Raw genomic sequence first — 22017 nt, forward strand, 5'->3', positions numbered from 1 at the left:
CTCTCCTCCCCCTTCTCCTCTCCTCTCTCTTCTCCTCTCCTGTCTCTCTTCTCCTCTCCTGTCTCTCCTCTCCTGTCTCTTCTGTCTCTCTTCTCCTCTCCTGTCTCTCCTCTCCTGTCTCTTCTCCTCTCCTGTCTCTCTACTCCTCTCTCTTCTCTCCTCTCCGGTCTCTCCTCTCCGTTTTTTTCTCTCCTCTCTCTTCTCCTGTCTCTCTTCTCCTCTCCTGTCTCTTCTCCTCTTCTGTCTCTCTTCTCCTCTCCTGTCTCTCCACTCCTGTCTCTCCTCTCTCTCTTCTCCTCTCTCCTCTCTCCTGTCTCTTCTCTCCTCTCCTGTCTCTCCTCTCTTCTCCCTTCTCCTCTCCCTTCTCTCTTCTCCTCTCTCCTGTGTCTTCTCTCCTCTCTCTTCTCTCCTGTTTCTCCTCTCGTCTCTTCTCTGCTCCTGTCTCTCCTCTCCTGTCTCTTCTCTCCTGTCTCTTCTCTCCCTTCTCCTCTCTCCTGTCCCTTCTCTCCTGTCTCTTCTCTTCTCCTCTCCTGTCTCTCTACTCCTCTCTCCGGTCTCTTCTCTCCTGTCTCTTCTCTCCTATCCTGTCTCTCCTCTACTGTCTCTTCTCTTGTCTCTTCTCCTCTCCTGTCTCTCCTCTCCCGTCTCTTCTCCTCTCCTGTCTCTCTACTCCTCTCTCTTCTCTCCTCTCCTGTCTCTCCTCTCCTGTCTCTTCTCTCCTCTCTCTTCTCCTGTCTCTCTTCTCCTCTCCTGTCTCTCCACTCCTCTCTCCTGTCTCTTCTCTCCTGTCCCTTTTCCTCTCTCCTGTCTCTTCTCTCCTATCTCGTCTCTCCTGTCTCTTTTCCTGTCTCTCTTCTCCTGTCTCTTCTCTTGTCTCTTCTCCTCTCCTGTATCTCCTCTCCTGTCTCTTCTCTCCTCTCTTCTCCTCTCCTGTATCTCTTCTCCTCTCCTGTCTCTGCTCCTTTCTCTCCTCTCCTGTCTCTTCTCTCCTCTCTTCTCCTTTCCTGTCTCTCTTCTCCTCTCCTGTCTCTCCACTCCTCTCTCCTGTCTCTTCTCTCCACTCGTGTCTCTCCTCTCTTCTCCTCTCTCCTGTCTCTTCTCCTCTCCTATCTCTTCTCTCCTCTCCCTTCTCCTGTCCTTTCTCTCCTCTCTTCTCTCCTCTCTACTACTCTCTCCTGTCTCTTCTCTCGACTCCTGTCTCTCCTCTCTCTCTTCTCCTCTCCTGTCTCCTCTCTCCTGTTTCTTCTCCTCTCTCTTCTGTCTCTTCTCTCCTGTCTCTCCTCTCGTCTCTTCTCCTCTCCTGTCTCTCTTCTCCTCTCCTGTCTCTTATCCTCTCCTGTCCCTTCTCTCCTCTCTCCTGTTTCTTCTCCTCTCCCTTCTCCTCTCTCCTGTCCCTTCTCTCCTCTCTTCTGTCTCTTCTCTCCTGTCTCTCCTCTCGTCTCTTCTCCTCTGTCTCTCTTCTCCTCTCCTGTCTCTTATCCTCTCCTGTCTCTTCTCTCCTCTCCTGTCTCTCTTCTCTCCTCTCCTGTCTCTTCTCTCCTGTCTCTTCTCTCCTGTCTCTCCTCTCGTCTCTTCTCCTCTCCTGTCTCTTATCCTCTCCTGTCTCTTCTCTCCTCTCTTGTCTCTTCTCTCCTCTCCTGTCTCTCCTCTCCTGTCCCTTATCCTCTCTCCTGTCCCTTCTCTCCTGTTTTTTCTCCTGTCTCTTCTCTCCTCTCCTGTCTCTCCTCTCCTGTCTCTTCTCCTGTCTCTCCTCTCGTGTCTCTTCTCCTCTCCTGTCTCTTCTCCTGTCTCTCCTCTCCTCTCTCTTCTCCTCTCCGGTCTCTCCACTCCGGTGTCTCTGGGTGGTTATGTGGTAACACTGGGTGTGCCCTGGGTACAGGTGGCTCCGGGCGGCTCCTCTCCTGGCTCCTCTCTCTTCACCTCTCCTGTCTGTTCTCTCCGGTCTCTTCTCCTCTCCTGTCTCTTCTCTCCTCTCTCCTTTCTCTTCTCTCCTCTCCTGTCTCTTCTTCTCTCCTGTCTCTTCTCTTCTCCTGTCTCTTCTCTCCTGTCTCTTCTTCTCTCCTGTCTCTTCTCTCCTCTCCGGTCTCTCCTCTCCGGTCTCTCCTCTCTCTTCTCCTCTCTCTTCTGTCTCTCTTCTCCTCTCCTGTCTCTCCTCTCCTGTCTCTTCTCCTCTCCTGCCTCTCCTCTCCTCTCTCCTGCCTCTCCTCTCCTCTCTCCTGTCTCTTCTCCTCTCCGGTGTCTCCGGGTAGTTATGTGGTAACACTGGGTGTGCCCTGGGTACAGGTGGCTCCGGGTGGCTCCTCTCCTGGCTCCTCGCTCCTGTCTCTTCTCTTCTCCTGTCTCTTCTCCTCTCCTGTCTCTTCTCTCCGGTCTCTTCTCCTCTCCTGTCTCTTCTCTCCTCTCTCCTGTCTCTTCTTCTCTCCGCTCCTGTCTCTTCTTCTCTCCTGTCTCCTCTCCTGTCCTGTCTCTTCTCTCTTCTCCTCTCTCTCTTCTCCTCTCTCTCCTGTCTCTCTTCTCCTCTTCTGTCTCTCCTCTCTCTTCTCCTGTCTCTCCACTCCTCTCTCCTGTCTCTCTTCTCCTCTTCTGTCTCTCCTCTCTCTTCCACTGTCTCTCCACTCCTCTCTCCTGTCTCTTCTCTCCACTCTTGTCTCTCCTCTCTCTTCTCCTCTCTCTTCTCTCCCTTCTCCTCTCCTGTCTCTTCTCTCCCTTCTCCTCTCTCCTGTCTCTTCTCTCCCTTCTCCTCTCTCTTCTCCTGTCTCTTCTCTCCTCTCCTGTCTCTTCTCTCCTCTCCCTTCACCTCTCTCCTCTCCCTTCTTTCCTGTCTCTTCTCCTCTCCAGTCTCTCCACTCCTGTCTCTTCTCCTCTCCTGTCTCTCCTCTCCGGTCTCTTCTCTCCTGTCTCTTCTCTCCTGTCTCTTCTCTCCTGTCTCTCCTCTCCTGTCTCTTCTCTCCTGTCTCTTCTCCTCTCCTGTCTCTCTTCTCCTCTCCTCTCTCCTCTCCTGTCTTTCCTCTCCGGTCTCTTCTCATCTCTCTTCTCTCCTGTCTCCTGTCCCTTCTCTCCTGTCTCTTCTCCCTTCTCTCCTGTCTCTCTTCTCCTGTCTCTTCTCTCCTGTCTCTTCTCCCTTCTGTCTCTCTTCTCCTCTCCTGTCTCTCCTCTCCTGTCTCTTCTCCTCTCCTGTCTCTCCTCTCCTGTCTCTTCTCCTCTCCTGTCTCTCTTCTCCTCTCCTGTCTCTCTTCTCCTCTCCTCTCTTCTCCTCTCCTGTCTCTTCTCCTCTCCTGTCTCTCTTCTCCTCTCCTGTCTCTCTTCTCCTCTCCTCTCTCTTCTCCTCTCCTCTCTCTTCTCCTCTCCTGTCTCTTCTCCTCTCCTGTCTCTCTTCTCCTCTCCTCTCCCTTCTCCTCTCCTCTCTCTTCTCCTCTCCTGTCTCTCTTCTCCTCTCCTGTCTCTCCTCTCCTGTCTCTTCTCCTCTTCTGTCTCTCTTCTCCTCTCCTGTCTCTCCTCTCCTGTCTCTTCTCCTCTCCTGTCTCTCTACTCCTCTCTCTTCTCTCCTCTCCGGTCTCTCCTCTCCGTTTTTTTCTCTCCTCTCTCTTCTCCTGTCTCTCTTCTCCTCTCCTGTCTCTCTTCTCCTCTCCTGTCTCTCCTCTCCTGTCTCTTCTCCTCTCCTGTCTCTCCACTCCTGTCTCTCCTCTCTCTCTTCTCCTCTCTCTTCTCTCCTGTCTCTCCTCTCTCTCCTGTCTCTTCTCTCCTCTCCTGTCTCTCCTCTCTTCTCCTGTCTCTTTTCTCCTCTCCTGTGTCTTCTCTCCTCTCCCTTCTCCTCTCCCTTCTCTCTTCTCCTCTCTCCTGTGTCTTCTCTCCTCTCTCTTCTCTCCTGTTTCTCGTCTCATCTCTTCTCTGCTCCTGTCTCTTCTCTCCTGTCTCTTCTCCTCTATCCTGTCTCTTCTCTCCTCTCTTCTCTCCTGTCTCTTCTCTTCTCCTCTCCTGTCTCTCTACTCCTCTCTTCTGTCTCTTCTCTCCTCTCTCCGGTCTCTTCTCTCCTATCCTGTCTCTCCTCTACTGTCTCTTCTCTTGTCTCTTCTCCTCTCCTGTCTCTCTTCTCCTCTCCTGTCTCTCCTCTCCTGTCTCTTCTCCTCTCCTGTCTCTCTACTCCTCTCTCTTCTCTCCTCTCCGGTCTCTCCTCTCCGGTTTCTTCTCTCCTCTCTCTTCTCCTGTCTCTCTTCTCCTCTCCTGTCTCTCTTCTCCTCTCCTGTCTCTCCACTCCTCTCTCCTGTCTCTTCTCTCCTGTCCCTTTTCCTCTCTCCTGTCTCTTCTCTCCTATCTCGTCTCTCCTGTCTCTTTTCCTGTCTCTCTTCTCCTGTCTCTTCTCTTGTCTCTTCTCCTCTCCTGTATCTCCTCTCCTGTCTCTTCTCTCCTCTCTTCTCCTCTCCTGTATCTCTTCTCCTCTCCTGTCTCTGCTCCTTTCTCTCCTCTCCTGTCACTTCTCTCCTGTCTCTTCTCTCCTCTCCTCTCTTCTCCTCTCCTGTCTCTCTTCTCCTCTCCTGTCTCTCCACTCCTCTCTCCTGTCTCTTCTCTCCACTCGTGTCTCTCCTCTCTTCTCCTCTCTCCTGTCTCTTCTCCTCTCCTATCTCTTCTCTCCTCTCCCTTCTCCTGTCCTTTCTCTCCTCTCTTCTCTCCTCTCTACTCCTCTCTCCTGTCTCTTCTCTCGACTCCTGTCTCTCCTCTCTCTCTTCTCCTCTCCTGTCTCCTCTCTCCTGTTTCTTCTCCTCTCCCTTCTCCTCTCTCCTGTCCCTTCTCTCCTCTCTTCTGTCTCTTCTCTCCTGTCTCTCCTCTCGTCTCTTCTCCTCTCCTGTCTCTCTTCTCCTCTCCTGTCTCTTCTCCTCTCCTGTCTCTTCTCTCCTCTCTTGTCTCTTCTCTCCTCTCTCCTGTCTCTTCTTCTCTCCTCTCCTGTCTCTTCTTCTCTCCTCTCCTGTCTCTTCTCTCCTCTCCTGTCTCTTCTCTCCTGTCCCTTCTCTCCTGTTTTTTCTCCTGTCTCTTCTCTCCTCTCCTGTCTCTCCTCTCCTGTCTCTTCTCCTGTCTCTCCTCTCGTGTCTCTTCTTCTCTCCTCTCCTGTCTCTTCTCTCCTCTCCTGTCTCTTCTCTCCTGTCCCTTCTCTCCTGTTTTTTCTCCTGTCTCTTCTCTCCTCTCCTGTCTCTTCTCTCCTCTCCTGTATCTCCTCTCCTGTCTCTTCTCTCCTGTCTCTCCTCTCCTGTCTCTCTTCTCCTCTCCTGTCTCTCCTCTCGTGTCTCTTCTCCTCTCCTGTCTCTTCTCCTGTCTCTCCTCTCCTCTCTCTTCTCCTCTCCGGTCTCTCCACTCCGGTGTCTCTGGGTAGTTATGTGGTAACACTGGGTGTGCCCTGGGTACAGGTGGCTCCGGGCGGCTCCTCTCCTGGCTCCTCTCTCTTCTCCTCTCCTGTCTGTTCTCTCCGGTCTCTTCTCCTCTCCTGTCTCTTCTCTCCTCTCTCCTGTCTCTTCTTCTCTCCTCTCCTGTCTCTTCTTCTCTCCTGTCTCTTCTCTTCTCCTGTCTCTTCTCTCCTGTCTCTTCTTCTCTCCTGTCTCTTCTCTCCTCTCCGGTCTCTCCTCTCTCTTCTCCTCTCTCTTCTCCTCTCCTCTCCGGTCTCTCCTCTCCTGTCTCTTCTCCTCTCCTCTCTCCTGCCTCTCCTCTCCTGTCTCCTGTCTCTTCTCCTCTCCGGTGTCTCCGGGTGGTTATGTGGTAACACTGGGTGTGCCCTGGGTACAGGTGGCTCCGGGTGGCTCCTCTCCTGGCTCCTCGCTCCTGTCTCTTCTCCTCTCCGGTCTCTTCTCCTCTCCTGTCTCTTCTCTCCGGTCTCTTCTCCTCTCCTGTCTCTTCTCTCCTCTCTCCTGTCTCTTCTTCTCTCCGCTCCTGTCTCTTCTTCTTTCCTGTCTCTTCTCCTCTCCTGTCTCTTCTCTCTTCTCCTCTCTCTCCTGTCTCTCTTCTCCTCTTCTGTCTCTCCTCTCTCTTCTCCTGTCTCTCCACTCCTCTCTCCTGTCTCTTCTCTCCACTCTTGTCTCTCCTCCTCTTCTCCTCTCTTCTCTCCCTTCTCCTCTCCTGTCTCTTCTCTCCCTTCTCCTCTCTCCTGTCTCTTCTCTCCCTTCTCCTCTCTCTTCTCCTGTCTCTTCTCTCCTCTCCTGTCTCTTCTCTCCTCTCCCTTCACCTCTCTCCTCTCCCTTCTTTCCTGTCTCTCTTCTCCTGTCTCTTCTCCTCTCCAGTCTCTCCACTCCTGTCTCTTCTCCTCTCCAGTCTCTCCACTCCTGTCTCTTCTCCTCTCCTGTCTCTCCTCTCCGGTCTCTCCTCTCCTGTCTCTTCTCTCCTGTCTCTTCTCTCCTGTCTCTTCTCTCCTGTCTCTCTTCTCCTCTCCTCTCTCCTCTCCTGTCTTTCCTCTCCGGTCTCTTCTCATCTCTCTTCTCTCCTGTCTCCTGTCCCTTCTCTCCTGTCTCTTCTCCCTTCTCTCCTGTCTCTCTTCTCCTGTCTCTTCTCTCCTGTCTCTTCTCCCTTCTGTCTCTCTTGTCCTCTCCTGTCTCTCCTCTCCTGTCTCTTCTCCTCTCCTGTCTCTCCTCTCCTGTCTCTTCTCCTCTCCTGTCTCTCTTCTCCTCTCCTGTCTCTCTTCTCCTCTCCTGTCTCTTCTCCTCTCCGGTCTGTCCTCTCCGGTGTCTCCGGGTGGATATGTGGTAACACAGGGTGTGCCCGGGGTACAGGTGGCTCCAGGCAGCTCCTCTCCTGGCTCCTCTCTCTTCTCCCCTCCTGTCTCTTCTCTCCTCTCTCCTGTCTCTTCTCCTCTCCTTTCTCTTCTCCCCTCCTGTCTCTTCTCTCCGGTCTCTTCTCCCCTCCTGTCTCTTCTCTCCGGTCTCTTCTCCTCTCCTGTCTCTTCTCCTCTCCTCTCTTCTCCTGTCTCTTCTCCTCTCCTGTCTCTCCTCTCCAGTCTCTTCTCTCCACTCCTGTCTCTCATCTCTCTCTTCTCCTCTCTCTTCTCTCCTGTCTCTTCTTCTCTCCTCTCCTGTCTCTTCTCTCCTGTCTCCTCTCTCTTCTTCTCTCCTGTCTCTTCTTCTCTCCTGTCTCTTCTCCTCTCCTGTCTCTTCTCTCCTGTCTCTTCTCCTCTATCTTGTCCCTTCTCTCCTCTCCTGTCTCTTTTCTTCTCCTCTCCTGTCTCTCCTCTCCTGTCTCTCCTCTCCTGTCACTTCTCTCCTGTCTCTTCTCTCCTCTCTCTTCTCCTATCTCTTCTCCTGTCTCTCCACTCCTCTCTCCTGTCTCTTCTCTCCTCTCTCTCTTCTCCTCTCTCTTCTCTCCTGTCTCTTTTTCTCTCCTGTCTCTTCTCTCCCTTCTCCTCTCTCCTGTCTCTTCTCTCCTCTCCTGTCTCTCCTCTCTTCTCCTGTCTCTTTTCTCCTCTCCTGTCTCTTCTTCTCTCCGGTCTCTCCTCTGTGGTCTCTTCTCTACTGTCTCTTCTCCTCTCCTGTCTCTTCTCTCCTCTCCCTTCTCCTCTCCCTTCTCCTCTCTCCTGTGTCTTCTCTCCTCTCTCTTCTCTCCTGTTTCTCCTCTCGTCTCTTCTCTGCTCCTGTCTCTTCTCTCCTGTCTCTTCTCCTCTATCCTGTCTCTTCTCTCCTCTCTTCTCTCCTGTCTCTTCTCTTCTCCTCTCCTGTCTCTCTACTCCTCTCTCCTGTCTCTTCTCTCCTCTCTCCGGTCTCTTCTCTCCTATCCTGTCTCTCCTCTACTGTCTCTTCTCTTGTCTCTTCTCCTCTCCTGTCTCTCTTCTCCTCTCCTGTCTCTCCTCTCCTGTCTCTTCTCTCCTGTCCCTTCTCTCCTGTTTTTTCTCCTGTCTCTTCTCTCCTCTCCTGTCTCTCCTCTCCTGTCTCTTCTCCTGTCTCTCCTCTCGTGTCTCTTCTCCTCTCCTGTCTCTTCTCCTGTCTCTCCTCTCCTCTCTCTTCTCCTCTCCGGTCTCTCCACTCCGGTGTCTCTGGGTAGTTATGTGGTAACACTGGGTGTGCCCTGGGTACAGGTGGCTCCGGGCGGCTCCTCTCCTGGCTCCTCTCTCTTCTCCTCTCCTGTCTGTTCTCTCCGGTCTCTTCTCCTCTCCTGTCTCTTCTCTCCTCTCTCCTGTCTCTTCTTCTCTCCTCTCCTGTCTCTTCTTCTCTCCTGTCTCTTCTCTTCTCCTGTCTCTTCTCTCCTGTCTCTTCTTCTCTCCTGTCTCTTCTCTCCTCTCCTGTCTCTCCTCTCCGGTCTCTCCTCTCTCTTCTCCTCTCTCTTCTCTCTCTCTTCTCCTCTCCTCTCCGGTCTCTCCTCTCCTGTCTCTTCTCCTCTCCTGCCTCTCCTCTCCTCTCTCCTGCCTCTCCTCTCCTGTCTCCTGTCTCTTCTCCTCTCCGGTGTCTCCGGGTGGTTATGTGGTAACACTGGGTGTGCCCTGGGTACAGGTGGCTCCGGGTGGCTCCTCTCCTGGCTCCTCGCTCCTGTCTCTTCTCCTCTCCGGTCTCTTCTCCTCTCCTGTCTCTTCTCTCCGGTCTCTTCTCCTCTCCTGTCTCTTCTCTCCTCTCTCCTGTCTCTTCTTCTCTCCGCTCCTGTCTCTTCTTCTCTCCTGTCTCTTCTCCTCTCCTGTCTCTTCTCTCTTCTCCTCTCTCTCCTGTCTCTCTTCTCCTCTTCTGTCTCTCCTCTCTCTTCTCCTGTCTCTCCACTCCTCTCTCCTGTCTCTTCTCTCCACTCTTGTCTCTCCTCTCTCTTCTCTCCCTTCTCCTCTCCTGTCTCTTCTCTCCCTTCTCCTCTCTCCTGTCTCTTCTCTCCCTTCTCCTCTCTCTTCTCCTGTCTCTTCTCTCCTCTCCTGTCTCTTCTCTCCTCTCCCTTCACCTCTCTCCTCTCCCTTCTTTCCTGTCTCTCTTCTCCTGTCTCTTCTCCTCTCCAGTCTCTCCACTCCTGTCTCTTCTCCTCTCCAGTCTCTCCACTCCTGTCTCTTCTCCTCTCCTGTCTCTCCTCTCCGGTCTCTCCTCTCCTGTCTCTTCTCTCCTGTCTCTTCTCTCCTGTCTCTTCTCTCCTGTCTCTCTTCTCCTCTCCTCTCTCCTCTCTTGTCTTTCCTCTCCGGTCTCTTCTCATCTCTCTTCTCTCCTGTCTCCTGTCCCTTCTCTCCTGTCTCTTCTCCCTTCTCTCCTGTCTCTCTTCTCCTGTCTCTTCTCTCCTGTCTCTTCTCCCTTCTGTCTCTCTTCTCCTCTCCTGTCTCTCCTCTCCTGTCTCTTCTCCTCTCCTGTCTCTCCTCTCCTGTCTCTTCTCCTCTCCTGTCTCTCTTCTCCTCTCCTGTCTCTCTTCTCCTCTCCTGTCTCTTCTCCTCTCCTGTCTCTTCTCCTCTCCGGTCTGTCCTCTCCGGTGTCTCCGGGTGGTTATGTGGTAACACAGGGTGTGCCCGGGGTACAGGTGGCTCCAGGCAGCTCCTCTCCTGGCTCCTCTCTCTTCTCCCCTCCTGTCTCTTCTCTCCTCTCTCCTGTCTCTTCTCCTCTCCTTTCTCTTCTCCCCTCCTGTCTCTTCTCTCCGGTCTCTTCTCCCCTCCTGTCTCTTCTCTCCGGTCTCTTCTCCTCTCCTCTCTTCTCCTGTCTCTTCTCCTCTCCTGTCTCTCCTCTCCAGTCTCTTCTCTCCATTCCTGTCTCTCATCTCTCTCTTCTCCTCTCTCTTCTCTCCTGTCTCTTCTTCTCTCCTCTCCTGTCTCTTCTCTCCTGTCTCCTCTCTCTTCTTCTCTCCTGTCTCTTCTTCTCTCCTGTCTCTTCTCCTCTCCTGTCTCTTCTCTCCTGTCTCTTCTCCTCTATCTTGTCCCTTCTCTCCTCTCCTGTCTCTTTTCTTCTCCTCTCCTGTCTCTCCTCTCCTGTCTCTCTACTCCTCTCTCCTGTCTCTCCTCTCCTGTCACTTCTCTCCTGTCTCTTCTCTCCTCTCTCTTCTCCTATCTCTTCTCCTGTCTCTCCACTCCTCTCTCCTGTCTCTTCTCTCCTCTCTCTCATCTCCTCTCTCTTCTCTCCTGTCTCTTTTTCTCTCCTGTCTCTTCTCTCCCTTCTCCTCTCTCCTGTCTCTTCTCTCCTCTCCTGTCTCTCCTCTCTTCTCCTGTCTCTTTTCTCCTCTCCTGTCTCTTCTTCTCTCTGGTCTCTCCTCTGTGGTCTCTTCTCTACTGTCTCTTCTCCTCTCCTGTCTCTTCTCTCCTCTCCCTACTCCTCTCCCTTCTCCTCTCTCCTGTGTCTTCTCTCCTCTCTCTTCTCTCCTGTTTCTCCTCTCGTCTCTTCTCTGCTCCTGTCTCTTCTCTCCTGTCTCTTCTATCCTGTCTCTTCTCTCCTCTCTTCTCTCCTGTCTCTTCTCTTCTCCTCTCCTGTCTCTCTACTCCTCTCTCCTGTCTCTTCTCTCCTCTCTCCGGTCTCTTCTCTCCTATCCTGTCTCTCCTCTACTGTCTCTTCTCTTGTCTCTTCTCCTCTCCTGTCTCTCTTCTCCTCTCCTGTCTCTCCTCTCCTGTCTCTTCTCCTCTCCTGTCTCTCTACTCCTCTCTCTTCTCTCCTCTCCGGTCTCTCCTCTCCGATTTCTTCTCTCCTCTCTCTTCTCCTGTCTCTCTTCTCCTCTCCTGTCTCTCTTCTCCTCTCCTGTCTCTCCACTCCTCTCTCCTGTCTCTTCTCTCCTGTCCCTTTTCCTCTCTCCTGTCTCTTCTCTCCTATCTCGTCTCTCCAGTCTCTTTTCCTGTCTCTCTTCTCCTGTCTCTCCTCTCCTGTCTCTTCTCTTGTCTCTTCTCCTCTCCTTTATCTCCTCTCCTGTCTCTTCTCTCCTCTCTTCTCCTCTCCTGTATCTCTTCTACTCTCCTGTCTCTGCTCCTTTCTCTCCTCTCCTGTCTCTCTTCTCCTCTCCTGTCTCTCCACTCCTCTCTCCTGTCTCTTCTCTCCACTCGTGTCTCTCCTCTCTTCTCCTCTCTCCTGTCTCTTCTCCTCTCCTATCTCTTCTCTCCTCTCCCTTCTCCTGTCCTTTCTCTCCTCTCTACTCCTCTCTCCTGTCTCTTCTCTCCACTCCTGTTTCTCCTCTCTCTCTTCTCTCCTGTCTCTTCTCCTCTCCTGTCTCCTCTCTCCTGTTTCTTCTCCTCTCCTGTCTGTTCTCCTCTCCTGTCTCTTCTCTCCGGTCTCTTCTCCTCTCCTGTCTCTTCTCTCCTGTCTCTTCTTCTCTCCTGTCTCTTCTCTCCTCTCCGGTCTCACCTCTCTCCTGTTTCTCCTCTCTCCTGTGTCTTCTCCTCTCTCTCCTGTCTCTCTTCTCCTCTCCTGTCTCTCCTCTCTCTTCTCCTGTCTTTCCACTCCTCTCTCCTGTCTCTTTTCTCCTCTCCTGTCTCTCTTCTCCTCTTCTGCCTCTTCTCTCCTGTCTCTTCTCTCCTATCTCTTCTCTCCTGTCTCTCTTCTCCTGTCTCTCCTCTCCTGTATCTCCTCTCCTGTATCTCCTCTCCGGTCTCTTCTCTCCTCTCTTCTCCTGTGTCTCTTCTCCTCTCCTGTCTCTCCTCTCCTGTCACTTCTCTCCTGTCTCTTCTCTCCTGTCTCTTCTCCCCTCTCTTCTCCTCTCCTGTCTCTCTTCTCCTCTCCTGTCTCTTCTCCTGTCTCTCCTCTCTCCTGTCTCTTCTCTCCACTCGTGTCTCTCCTCTCTTCTCCTCTCTCTTCTCTCCTGCTCTTCTCCTCTCCTGTCTCTTCTCTCCTCTCCCTTCTCCTGTCCTTTCTCTCCTCTCTTCTCTCCTCTCTACTCCTCTCTCCTGTCTCTTCTCTCGACTCCTGTCTCTCCTCTCTTCTCCTCTCCCTTCTCCTGTCCTTTCTCTCCTCTCTACTCCTCTCTCCTGTCTCTTCTCCGCTCCTGTCTCCTCTCTCCTGTTTCTTCTCCTCTCACTTCTCCTCTCTCCTGTCCCTTCTCTCCTCTCTTCTCTCCTGTCTCTCCTCTCGTCTCTTCTCCTCTCCTGTCTCTCTTCTCCTCTCCTGTCTCTTATCCTCTCCTGTCTCTTCTCTCCTCTCTTGTCTCTTCTCTCCTCTCCTGTCTCTTCTCTCCTGTCTCTCCTCTCGTCTCTTCTCCTCTCCTGTCTCTTATCCTCTCCTGTCTCTTCTCTCCTCTCTTGTCTCTTCTCTCCTCTCCTGTCTCTTCTCTCCTGTCCCTTCTCTCCTGTTTTTCTCCTGTCTCTTCTCTCCTCTCCTGTCTCTCCTCTCCTGTCTCTTCTCCTGTCTCTCCTCTCGTGTCTCTTCTCCTCTCCTGTCTCTTCTCCTGTCTCTCCTCTCCTCTCCTCTCTCTTCTCCTCTCCGGTCTCTCCACTCTGGTGTCTCTGGGTAGTTATGTGGTAACACTGGGTGTGCCCTGGGTACAGGTGGCTCCGGGCGGCTCCTCTCCTGGCTCCTCTCTCTTCTCCTCTCCTGTCTGTTCTCTCCGGTCTCTTCTCCTCTCCTGTCTCTTCTCTCCTCTCTCCTGTCTCTTCTCTCCTCTCCTGTCTCTTCTTCTCTCCTGTCTCTTCTCTTCTCCTGTCTCTTCTCTCCTGTCTCTTCTTCTCTCCTGTCTCTTCTCTCCTCTCCGGTCTCTCCTCTCCGGTCTCTCCTCTCTCTTCTCCTCTCTCTTCTGTCTCTTCTCCTCTCCTCTCCGGTCTCTCCTCTCCTGTCTCTTCTCCTCTCCTGCCTCTCCTCTCCTCTCTCCTGCCTCTCCTCTCCTCTCTCCTGTCTCTTCTCCTCTCCGGTGTCTCCGGGTGGTTATGTGGTAACACTGGGTGTGCCCTGGGTACAGGTGGCTCCGGGTGGCTCCTCTCCTGGCTCCTCGCTCCTGTCTCTTCTCCTCTCCTGTCTCTTCTCCTCTCCTGTCTCTTCTCTCCGGTCTCTTCTCCTCTCCTGTCTCTTCTCTCCTCTCTCCTGTCTCCTCTTCTCTCCGCTCCTGTCTCTTCTTCTCTCCTGTCTCTTCTCCTCTCCTGTCTCTTCTCTCTTCTCCTCTCTCTCCTGTCTCTCTTCTCCTCTCTCTCCTGTCTCTCTTCTCCTCTTCTGTCTCTCCTCTCTCTTCTCCTGTCTCTCCACTCCTCTCTCCTGTCTCTTCTCTCCACTCTTGTCTCTCCTCTCTCTTCTCTCCCTTCTCGTCTCCTGTCTCTTCTCTCCCTTCTCCTCTCTCCTGTCTCTTCTCTCCCTTCTCCTCTCTCTTCTCCTGTCTCTTCTCTCCTCTCCTGTCTCTTCTCTCCTCTCCCTTCACCTCTCTCCTCTCCCTTCTTTCCTGTCTCTTCTCCTCTCCAGTCTCTCCACTCCTGTCTCTTCTCCTCTCCTGTCTCTCCTCTCCGGTCTCTCCTCTCCGGTCTCTCCTCTCCTGTCTCTTCTCTCCTGTCTCTTCTCTCCTGTCTCTTCTCTCCTGTCTCTCCTCTCCTGTCTCTTCTCTCCTGTCTCTTCTCCTCTCCTGTCTCTCTTCTCCTCTCCTCTCTCCTCTCCTGTCTTTCCTCTCCAGTCTCTTCTCCTCTCTCTTCTCTCCTGTCTCCTGTCCCTTCTCTCCTGTCTCTTCTCCCTTCTCTCCTGTCTCTCTTCTCCTGTCTCTTCTCTCCTGTCTCTTCTCCCTTCTGTCTCTCTTCTCCTCTCCTGTCTCTCCTCTCCTGTCTCTTCTCCTCTCCTGTCTCTCCTCTCCTGTCTCTTCTCCTCTCCTGTCTCTCTTCTCCTCTCCTGTCTCTCTTCTCCTCTCCTCTCTCTTCTCCTCTCCTGTCTCTTCTCCTCTCCTGTCTCTCTTCTCCTCTCCTGTCTCTCTTCTCCTCTCCTCTCTCTTCTCCTCTCCTGTCTCTCTTCTCCTCTCCTCTCTCTTCTCCTCTCCTCTCTGTCTTCTCCTCTCCTGTCTCTCCTCTCCTGTCTCTTCTCCTCTTCTGTCTCTCTTCTCCTCTCCTGTCTCTCTTCTCCTCTTCTGTCTCTCCTCTCTCCTGTCTCTTCTCTCCTCTCCTGTCTCTTCTTCTCTCCTGTCTCTTCTCTTCTCCTGTCTCTTCTCTCCTGTCTCTTCTCTCCTCTCCGGTCTCTCCTCTCCGGTCTCTCCTCTCTCTTCTCCTCTCTCTTCTGTCTCTCTTCTCCTCTCCTCTCCGGTCTCTCCTCTCCTGTCTCTTCTCCTCTCCTGCCTCTCCTCTCCTCTCTCCTGCCTCTCCTCTCCTCTGTCTCTTCTCCTCTCCGGTGTCTCCGGGTGGTTATGTGGTAACACTGGGTGTGCCCTGGGTACAGGTGGCTCCGGGTGGCTCCTCTCCTGGCTCCTCGCTCCTGTCTCTTCTCCTCTCCTGTCTCTTCTCTCCGGTCTCTTCTCCTCTCCTGTCTCTTCTCTCCTCTCTCCTGTCTCTTCTTCTCTCCGCTCCTGTCTCTTCTTCTCTCCTGTCTCTTCTCCTCTCCTGTCTCTTCTCTCTTCTCCTCTCTCTCCTGTCTCTCTTCTCCTCTCTCTCCTGTCTCTCTTCTCCTCTTCTGTCTCTCCTCTCTCTTCTCCTGTCTCTCCACTCCTCTCTCCTGTCTCTTCTCTCCACTCTTGTCTCTCCTCTCTCTTCTCCTCTCTCTTCTCTCCCTTCTCCTCTCCTGTCTCTTCTCTCCCTTCTCCTCTCTCCTGTCTCTTCTCTCCCTTCTCCTCTCTCTTCTCCTGTCTCTTCTCTCCTCTCCTGTCTCTTCTCTCCTCTCCCTTCACCTCTCTCCTCTCCCTTCTTTCCTGTCTCTTCTCCTCTCCAGTCTCTCCACTCCTGTCTCTTCTCCTCTCCTGTCTCTCCTCTCCGGTCTCTCCTCTCCGGTCTCTTCTCTCCTGTCTCTTCTCTCCTGTCTCTTCTCTCCTGTCTCTTCTCTCCTGTCTCTCCTCTCCTGTCTCTTCTCTCCTGTCTCTTCTCCTCTCCTGTCTCTCTTCTCCTCTCCTCTCTCCTCTCCTGTCTTTCCTCTCCGGTCTCTTCTCCTCTCTCTTCTCTCCTGTCTCCTGTCCCTTCTCTCCTGTCTCTTCTCCCTTCTCTCCTGTCTCTCTTCTCCTGTCTCTTCTCTCCTGTCTCTTCTCCCTTCTGTCTCTCTTCTCCTCTCCTGTCTCTCCTCTCCTGTCTCTTCTCCTCTCCTGTCTCTCCTCTCCTGTCTCTTCTCCTCTCCTGTCTCTCCTCTCCTGTCTCTCTTCTCCTCTCCTCTCTCTTCTCCTCTCCTGTCTCTTCTCCTCTCCTGTCTCTCTTCTCCTCTCCTCTCTCTTCTCCTCTCCTGTCTCTTCTCCTCTCCTGTCTCTCTTCTCCTCTCCTCTCTCTTCTCCTCTCCTCTCCTGTCTCTCTTCTCCTCTCCTGTCTCTCCTCTCCTGTCTCTTCTCCTCTTCTGTCTCTCTTCTCCTCTCCTGTCTCTCTTCTCCTCTCCTGTCTCTTCTCCTCTCCTGTCTCTTCTCCTCTCCAGTCTGTCCTCTCCGGTGTCTCCGGGTGGTTATGTGGTAACACTGGGTGTGCCCGGGGTACAGGTGGCTCCAGGCAGCTCCTCTCCTGGCTCCTCTCTCCTGTCTCTTCTCCCCTCCTGTCTCTTCTCTCCTCTCTCCTGTCTCTTCTCCTCTCCTTTCTCTTCTCCCCTCCTGTCTCTTCTCTCCGGTCTCTTCTTCTCTCCTGTCTCTTCTCTCCTCTCCTGTCTCTTCTCTCCTGTCTCTCCTCTCCGGTCTCTCCTCTCCGGTCTCTTCTCCTCTCCTGTCTCTCCACTCCTGTCTCTTCTCCTCTCCTGTCTCTCCTCTCCTGTCTCTTCTCTCCTGTCTCCTCTCTCCTGTCTCTTCTCCTCTCCTGTCTCTCCTCTCTCCGGTCTCTCCTCTCTTGTCTCTTCTGTCCTGTCTCTTCTCCTCTTCTGTCTCTCCTCTCCTGTCTCTTCTCCTCTCCTGTCTCTCCTCTTCTGTCTCTTCTCCTCTCCTGTCTCTCCTCTCCTGTGTCTTCTTCTCGCCGGTCTCTCCTCTCCGGTCTCTTCTCCTCTCCTGTCTCTCCTCTCCTCTCTCCTGTCTCTTCTCCTCTCCTGTCTCTCCTCTCCTGTCCTGTCTCTTCTTCTCTCCTGTCTCTTCTCCTCTCTCTTCTCTCCTGTCTCTCCTGTCCCTTCTCCTCTCTCCTGTCTCTTCTCTCCTGTCTCTCCTCTCCGGTCTCTCCTCTCCGGTCTCTTCTCCTCTCCTGTCTCTTCTCTCCTCTCCTGTCTCTTCTATCCTCTCCAGTCTCTTCTCTTCTCCTGTCTCTCCTCTCCTGTCTCTCCTCTCTCCGGTCTCTCCTCTCCTCTCTCCGGTCTCTCCTCTCCTCTCTCCTGTCTCTCCACTCCTGTCTCTTCTCCTCTCCTGTCTCTTCTCCTCTCCTGTCTCTCTTCTCCTGTCTCTCCTCTCCTCTCCTCTCTCTCCTCTCCTGTCTCTTCTTCTCTCCGGTCTCTCTTCTCCGGTCTCTCCTCTCCGGTCTCTCTTCTCCGGTCTCTCCTCTCCGGTCTCTTCTCTCCTGTCTCTCCTCTCCTCTCTCCTGTCTCTTCTCCTCTCCTGTCTCTCCTCTCTCTCTTCTCTCCTGTCTCTTCTCCTGTCTCTTCTTCTCTCCTGTCTCTTCTTCTCTCCTGTCTCTTCTCCTCTCCTGTCTCTTCTCCTCTCCTGTCTCTTCTCCTGTCTCTTCTTCTCTCCTGTCTCTTCTTCTCTCCTGTCCCTTCTCCTCTCTCCTGTCTCTTCTCTCCGGTCTCTCCTCTCCGGTCTCTTCTCTCCTCTCCTGTCTCTCCTCTCCTCTCCTGTCTCTTCTCCTGTCTCTCCTCTCCTGTCTCTCCTCTCTCCGGTCTCTCCTGTCTCTTCTCTCCTGTCTCTCCTCTCCGGTCTCTCCTCTCCGGTCTCTTCTCCTCTCCAGTTTCTCCACTCCTTTCTCTTCTCCTCTCCAGTCTCTCCACTCCTGTCTCTTCTCCTCTCCTGTCTCTCCTCTCCTGTCTCTTCTCCTCTCCTGTCTCTCTTCTCCTGTCTCTCCTCTCCTCTCTCTCCTCTCCTGTCTCTTCTTCTCTCCGGTCTCTCTTCTCCAGTCTCTCTTCTCCGGTCTCTCCTCTCCGGTCTCTTCTCTCCTGTCTCTCCTCTCCTGTCTCTTCTCTCCTGTCTCTCCTCTCCTGTCTCTTCTCTCCTGTCTCTTCTCTCCTGTCTCTTCTCCTCTCCTGTCTCTTCTCCTCTCCTTTCTCTCCTCTCTCTCTTCTCTCCTGTCTCTTCTCCGGTCTCTTCTTCTCTCCTGTCTCTTCTCCTGTCTCTTCTTCTCTCCTGTCTCTTCTCCTCTCCTGTCTCTTCTCTCCTATCTCTCCTGCCCCTTCTCCTCTCTCCTGTCTCTTCTCTCCGGTCTCTCCTCTGTGGTCTCTTCTCTCCTGTCTCTTCTCCTCTCCTGTCTCTTCTCTCCTCTCCTGTCTCTCCTCTCCTGTCTCTTCTCCTCTCCTGTCTCTTCTCTCCTCTCCTGTCTCTTCTCCTCTCCAGTCTCTCCACTCCTGTCTCTTCTCCTCTCCTGTCTCTTCTCCTCTCCTGTCTCTCTTCTCCTGTCTCTCCTCTCCTCTCTCTCCTCTCCTGTCTCTTCTTCTCTCCGGACTCTCTTCTCCGGTCTCTCCTCTCCAATCTCTTCTCCTCTCCTGTCTCTTCTCCTCTCCTGTCTCTCCTCTCCTGTCTCTTCTCTCCTGTCTCTTCTCCTCTCCTGTCTCTCCTCTCTCTCTTCTCTCCTGTCTCTTCTTCTCTCCTGTCTCTTCTCCTCTCCTGTCTCTTCTCTCCTATCTCTCCTGTCCCTTCTCCTCTCTCCTGTCTCTTCTCTCCGGTCTCTCCTCTCTGGTCTCTTCTCTCCTGTCTCTTCTCCTCTCCTGTCTCTCCTCTCCTCTCCTGTCTCTGCTCCTCTCCTGTCTCTTCTCTCCTCTCCTGTCTCTCCTCTCCTGTATCTTCTCCTCTCCTGTCTCTCTTCTCTTATCTCTTCTTCTCTCCGGTCTCTCTTCTCCGGTCTCTCCTCTCCTGTCTTTCCTCTCCTGTCTCTTCTCCTCTCCTGTCTCTCCTCTCCTGTCTCTTCTCTCCTGTCTCTTCTCCTCTCCTGTCTCTTCTCTCCTGTCTCTTCTCTCCTGTCTCTTCTCCTCTCCTGTCTCTCCTCTCCTGTCTCTTCTCCTCTCCTGTCTCTCCTCTCCTGTCTCTTCTCCTCTCCTGTCTCTCCTCTCCTGTCACTTCTCTCATCTCTTCTCCTCTCCTGTCTCTCTTCTCCTCTCCTGTCTCTTCTTCTCTCCTGTCTCTCCTCTCCTGTCTCTTCTCCTCTCCTGTCTCTCCTCTACTCTCTCCTGTCTCTCTTCTCCTGTCTCTCTTCTCCTGTCTCTTCTCCTCTCCTTTCTCTCTTCTCCTGTCTCTTCTCCTCTCCTGTCTCTCCTCTCCTCTCTCCTGTCTCTTCTCCTCTCCTGTCTCTCCTCTCCTGTCTCTCTTCTCCTCTCCTGTCTCTTCTCCTCTTCTGTCTCTTCTCTCCTCTCCTGTCTCTCTTCTCCTGTCTCTCTTCTCCTGTCTCTTGTCCTCTTCTGTCTCTTCTCCTCTTCTGTCTCTTCTCTCCTTTCTCTCTTCTCCTCTCCTGTCTCTTCTCTTCTCTCCTGTCTCTTCTCCTCTCCTGTCTCTTCTCTCCTGTCTCTCTTCTCCTCTCCTCTCCTCTCTCCTGTCTCTCTTCTCCTGTCTCTCCTCTCCTGTCTCTCCTCTCCTGTCCCTTCTCTCCTCTCTCTTCTCCTGTCTCTCTTCTCCTCTCCTGTCTCTCCTCTCCTGTCTCTCTTCTCCTCTCCTGTCTCTACTCCTCTCCGGGTGGTTATGTGGTAACACTGGGTGTGCCCGGGGTACAGGTGGCTCCGGGCGGCTCCTCTCCTCTCTCCTGTCTCTCTTCTCCGGTCTCTTCTCCTCTCCTGTCTCTCTTCTCCTCTCCTGTCTCTTCTCCTCTCCTGTCTCTCCTCTCCTGTCTCTTCTCTCGTCTCTTCTCCTCTCCTGTCTCTCCTCTCCTGTCTCTCTTCTCCTCTCCTGTCTCTCCTCTCCTGTCTCTCCTCTACTCTCTCCTGTCTCTCTTCTCCTGTCTCTCTTCTCCTGTCTCTTCTCCTCTCCTGTCTCTCTTCTCCTGTCTCTTCTCCTCTCCTGTCTCTCCTCTCCTCTCTCCTGTCTCTTCTCCTCTCCTGTCTCTCCTCTCCTGTCTCTCTTCTCCTCTCCTGTCTCTTCTCCTCTCCTGTCTCTTCTCTCCTCTCCTGTCTCTCCTCTCCTGTCTCCCCTCTCCTGTCTCTCTTCTCCTCTCCTGTCTCTCTTCCACTCTCCTGTCTCTACTCCTCTCCGGGTGGTTATGTGGTAACACTGGGTGTGCCCGGGGTACAGGTGGCTCCGGGCGGCTCCTCTCCTCTCTCCTGTCTCTCTTCTCCTGTCTCTCTTCTCCGGTCTCTTCTCCTCTCCTGTCTCTCTTCTCCTCTCCTGTCTCTTCTCCTCTCCTGTCTCTCCTCTCCTGTCTCTTCTCTCGTCTCTTCTCCTCTCCTGTCTCTCCTCTCCTGTCTCTCTTCTCCTCTCCTGTCTCTTCTTCTCTCCTGTCTCTCCTCTCCTGTCTCTTCTCCTCTCCTGTCTCTCCTCTACTCTCTCCTGTCTCTCTTCTCCTGTCTCTTCTCCTCTCCTGTCTCTCCTCTCCTCTCTCCTGTCTCTCTTCTCCTGTCTCTCTTCTCCTCTCCTGTCTCTCCTCTCCTGTCTCTCTTCTCCTCTCCTGTCTCTTCTCCTCTCCTGTCTCTTCTCTCCTCTCCTGTCTCTCCTCTTCTGTCTCTTTTCTCCTGTCTCTTCTCCTCTCCTGTCTCTCTTCTCCGGTCTCTTCTCCTCTCCTGTCTCTTCTCTTCTCTCCTGTCTCTACTCCTCTCCTGTCTCTTCTCTCCTCTCCTCTCTTCTCTCCTGTCTCTTCTCTCCTATCTCTTCTCTCCTGTCTCTCTTCTCCTGTCTCTTCTCCTCTCTTCTCCTCTCTCCTGTCTCTCTTCTCCTGTCTCTCCTCTCCTGTCTCTCCTCTCCTGTCTCTCTTCTCCTCTCCTGTCTCTTCTCTCCTCTCCTCTCTTCTCTCCTGTCTCTTCTCTCCTATCTCTTCTCTCCTGTCTCTCTTCTCCTGTCTCTTCTCCTCTCTCCTATCTCTCCTCTCCTGTCTCTCTTCTCCTGTCTCTACTCTCCTGTCTCTCCTCTCCTGTCTCTCTTCTCCTCTCCTGTCTCTTCTCTCCTCTCTTCTCTCCTGTCTCTCTTCTCCTGTCTCTCCTCTTCTGTCTCTTCTCCTCTCCTGTCTCTCTTCTCCGGTCTCTTCTCCTCTCCTGTCTCTCTTCTCCTCTCCTGTCTCTTCTCTTCTCTCCTGTCTCTTCTCCTCTCCTGTCTCTTCTCTCCTCTCCTCTCTCCTCTCTTCTCTCCTGTCTCTTCTCTCCTATCTCTTCTCTCCTGTCTCTCTTCTCCTGTCTCTCTTCTCCTGTCTCTCCTCTCCTGTCTCTCCTCTCCTGTCTCTCTTCTCCTCTCCTGTCTCTTCTCTCCTCTCCTGGTGGTTATGTGGTAACACTGGGTGTGCCCGGGGTACAGGTGGCTCCAGGCAGCTCCTCTCCTGGCTCCTCTCTCCTGTCTCTTCTCCCCTCCTGTCTCTTCTCTCCTCTCTCCTGTCTCTTCTCCTCTCCTTTCTCTTCTCCCCTCCTGTCTCTTCTCTCCGGTCTCTTCTTCTCTCCTGTCTCTTCTCTCCTCTCCTGTCTCTTCTCTCCTGTCTCTTCTCTCCTGTCTCTCCCTTCTCCTCTCTCTTCTCCTGTCTCTCTTCTCCTCTCCTGTCTCTTCTCTTCTCTCCTGTCTCTTCTCCTCTCCTGTCTCTTCTCCTCTCCAGCCTCTCCTCTCCTGTCTCTCCTCTCCTGTCTCTCTTCTCCAGTCTCTTCTCCTCTCCTGTCTCTCCTCTCCTGTCTCTTCTCTCCTGTCTCTCCTCTCCTGTCTCTCTTCTCCTGTCTCTCCTCTCCTGTCTCTCCTCTCCTGTCTCTCTTCTCTCCTGTCTCTCTTCTCCTCTCCTGTCTCTTCTCTCCTGTCTCTCTTCTCCTCTCCTGTCTCTTCTCTCTTCTCCAGTCTCTTCTCCTCTCCTGTCTCTTCTCTCTTCTCCTGTCTCTCTTCTCCTCTCTCCTGTCTCTCTTCTCCTCTCCTGTCTCTTCTCCTGTCTCTCCTCTCCTCTCTCTTCTCCTCTCTCCTGTCTCTTCTCCTCTCCGGTGTCTCTGGGTGGTTATGTGGTAACACTGGGTGTGCCCGGGGTACAGGTGGCTCCTCTCCTCGGTGTTGGGGGCGGCTCCTCTCCTGTCTCTCCTCTCCTGTCTCTCCTCTCCTGTCTCTTCTCTCCGGTCTCTTCTCCAGTCTCTTCTCCTCTCCTGTCTCTCCTCTCCTGTCTCCTCTCTCCTGTCTCTTCTCTCCTGTCTCTCCTCTCCTGTCTCTCTTCTCCTGTCTCTTCTCTCTTCTCCAGTCTCTTCTCCTCTCCTGTCTCTCTTCTCCTCTCCTGTCTCTCCTCTCGTGTCTCTTCTCTCCTCTCCTGTCTCTTCTCCTGTCTTTCCTCTCCTCTCTCTTCTCCTCTCCTGTCTCTTCTCCTGTCTTTCCTCTCCTCTCTCTTCTCCTCTCCTGTCTCTTCTCCTGTCTTTCCTCTCCTCTCTCTTCTCCTCTCCTGTCTCTTCTCCTGTCTCTCCTCTCTCTTCTCCTCTCCTGTCTCTTCTCCTGTCTTTCCTCTCCTCTCTCTTCTCCTCTCCTGTCTCTTCTCCTGTCTTTCCTCTCCTCTCTCTTCTCCTCTCCTGTCTCTTCTCCTGTCTCTCCTCTCCTCTCTCTTCTCCTCTCCTGTCTCTTCTCCTGTCTCTCCTCTCCTCTCTCTTCTCCTCTCCGGTCTCTCCACTCCGGTGTCTCTGGGTAGTTATGTGGTAACACTGGGTGTGCCCGGGGTACAGGTGGCTCCTCTCCTCGGTGTTGGGGGCGGCTCCTCTCCTGTATATAGCCGGGGCCGGCAGCGCTGAGCTCAGTGCCGGCTGTGCAGGATCGCACACGTGGAGCGGTGAGCTGGCGCTCGGCCCTTCTCCCCTC

At 53.5% G+C, this 22017-nt stretch overlaps 1 long non-coding RNA gene across 1 annotated transcript in view; it reads left to right on the forward strand.

Annotated features, from left to right (window-relative positions):
- LOC141240335 (uncharacterized) overlaps positions 1-22017 on the forward strand; it is a 238992-nt gene that overhangs the window by 216610 nt on the left and 365 nt on the right. The gene's annotated exons all lie outside the window — the stretch shown is intronic.

The sequence above is a fragment of the Phyllobates terribilis genome, unplaced genomic scaffold (genome assembly GCF_046119375.1).
Source record: "Phyllobates terribilis strain yellow unplaced genomic scaffold, ASM4611937v1 Scaffold_840__1_contigs__length_612611, whole genome shotgun sequence".
Lineage (NCBI taxonomy): Eukaryota > Metazoa > Chordata > Amphibia > Anura > Dendrobatidae > Phyllobates > Phyllobates terribilis.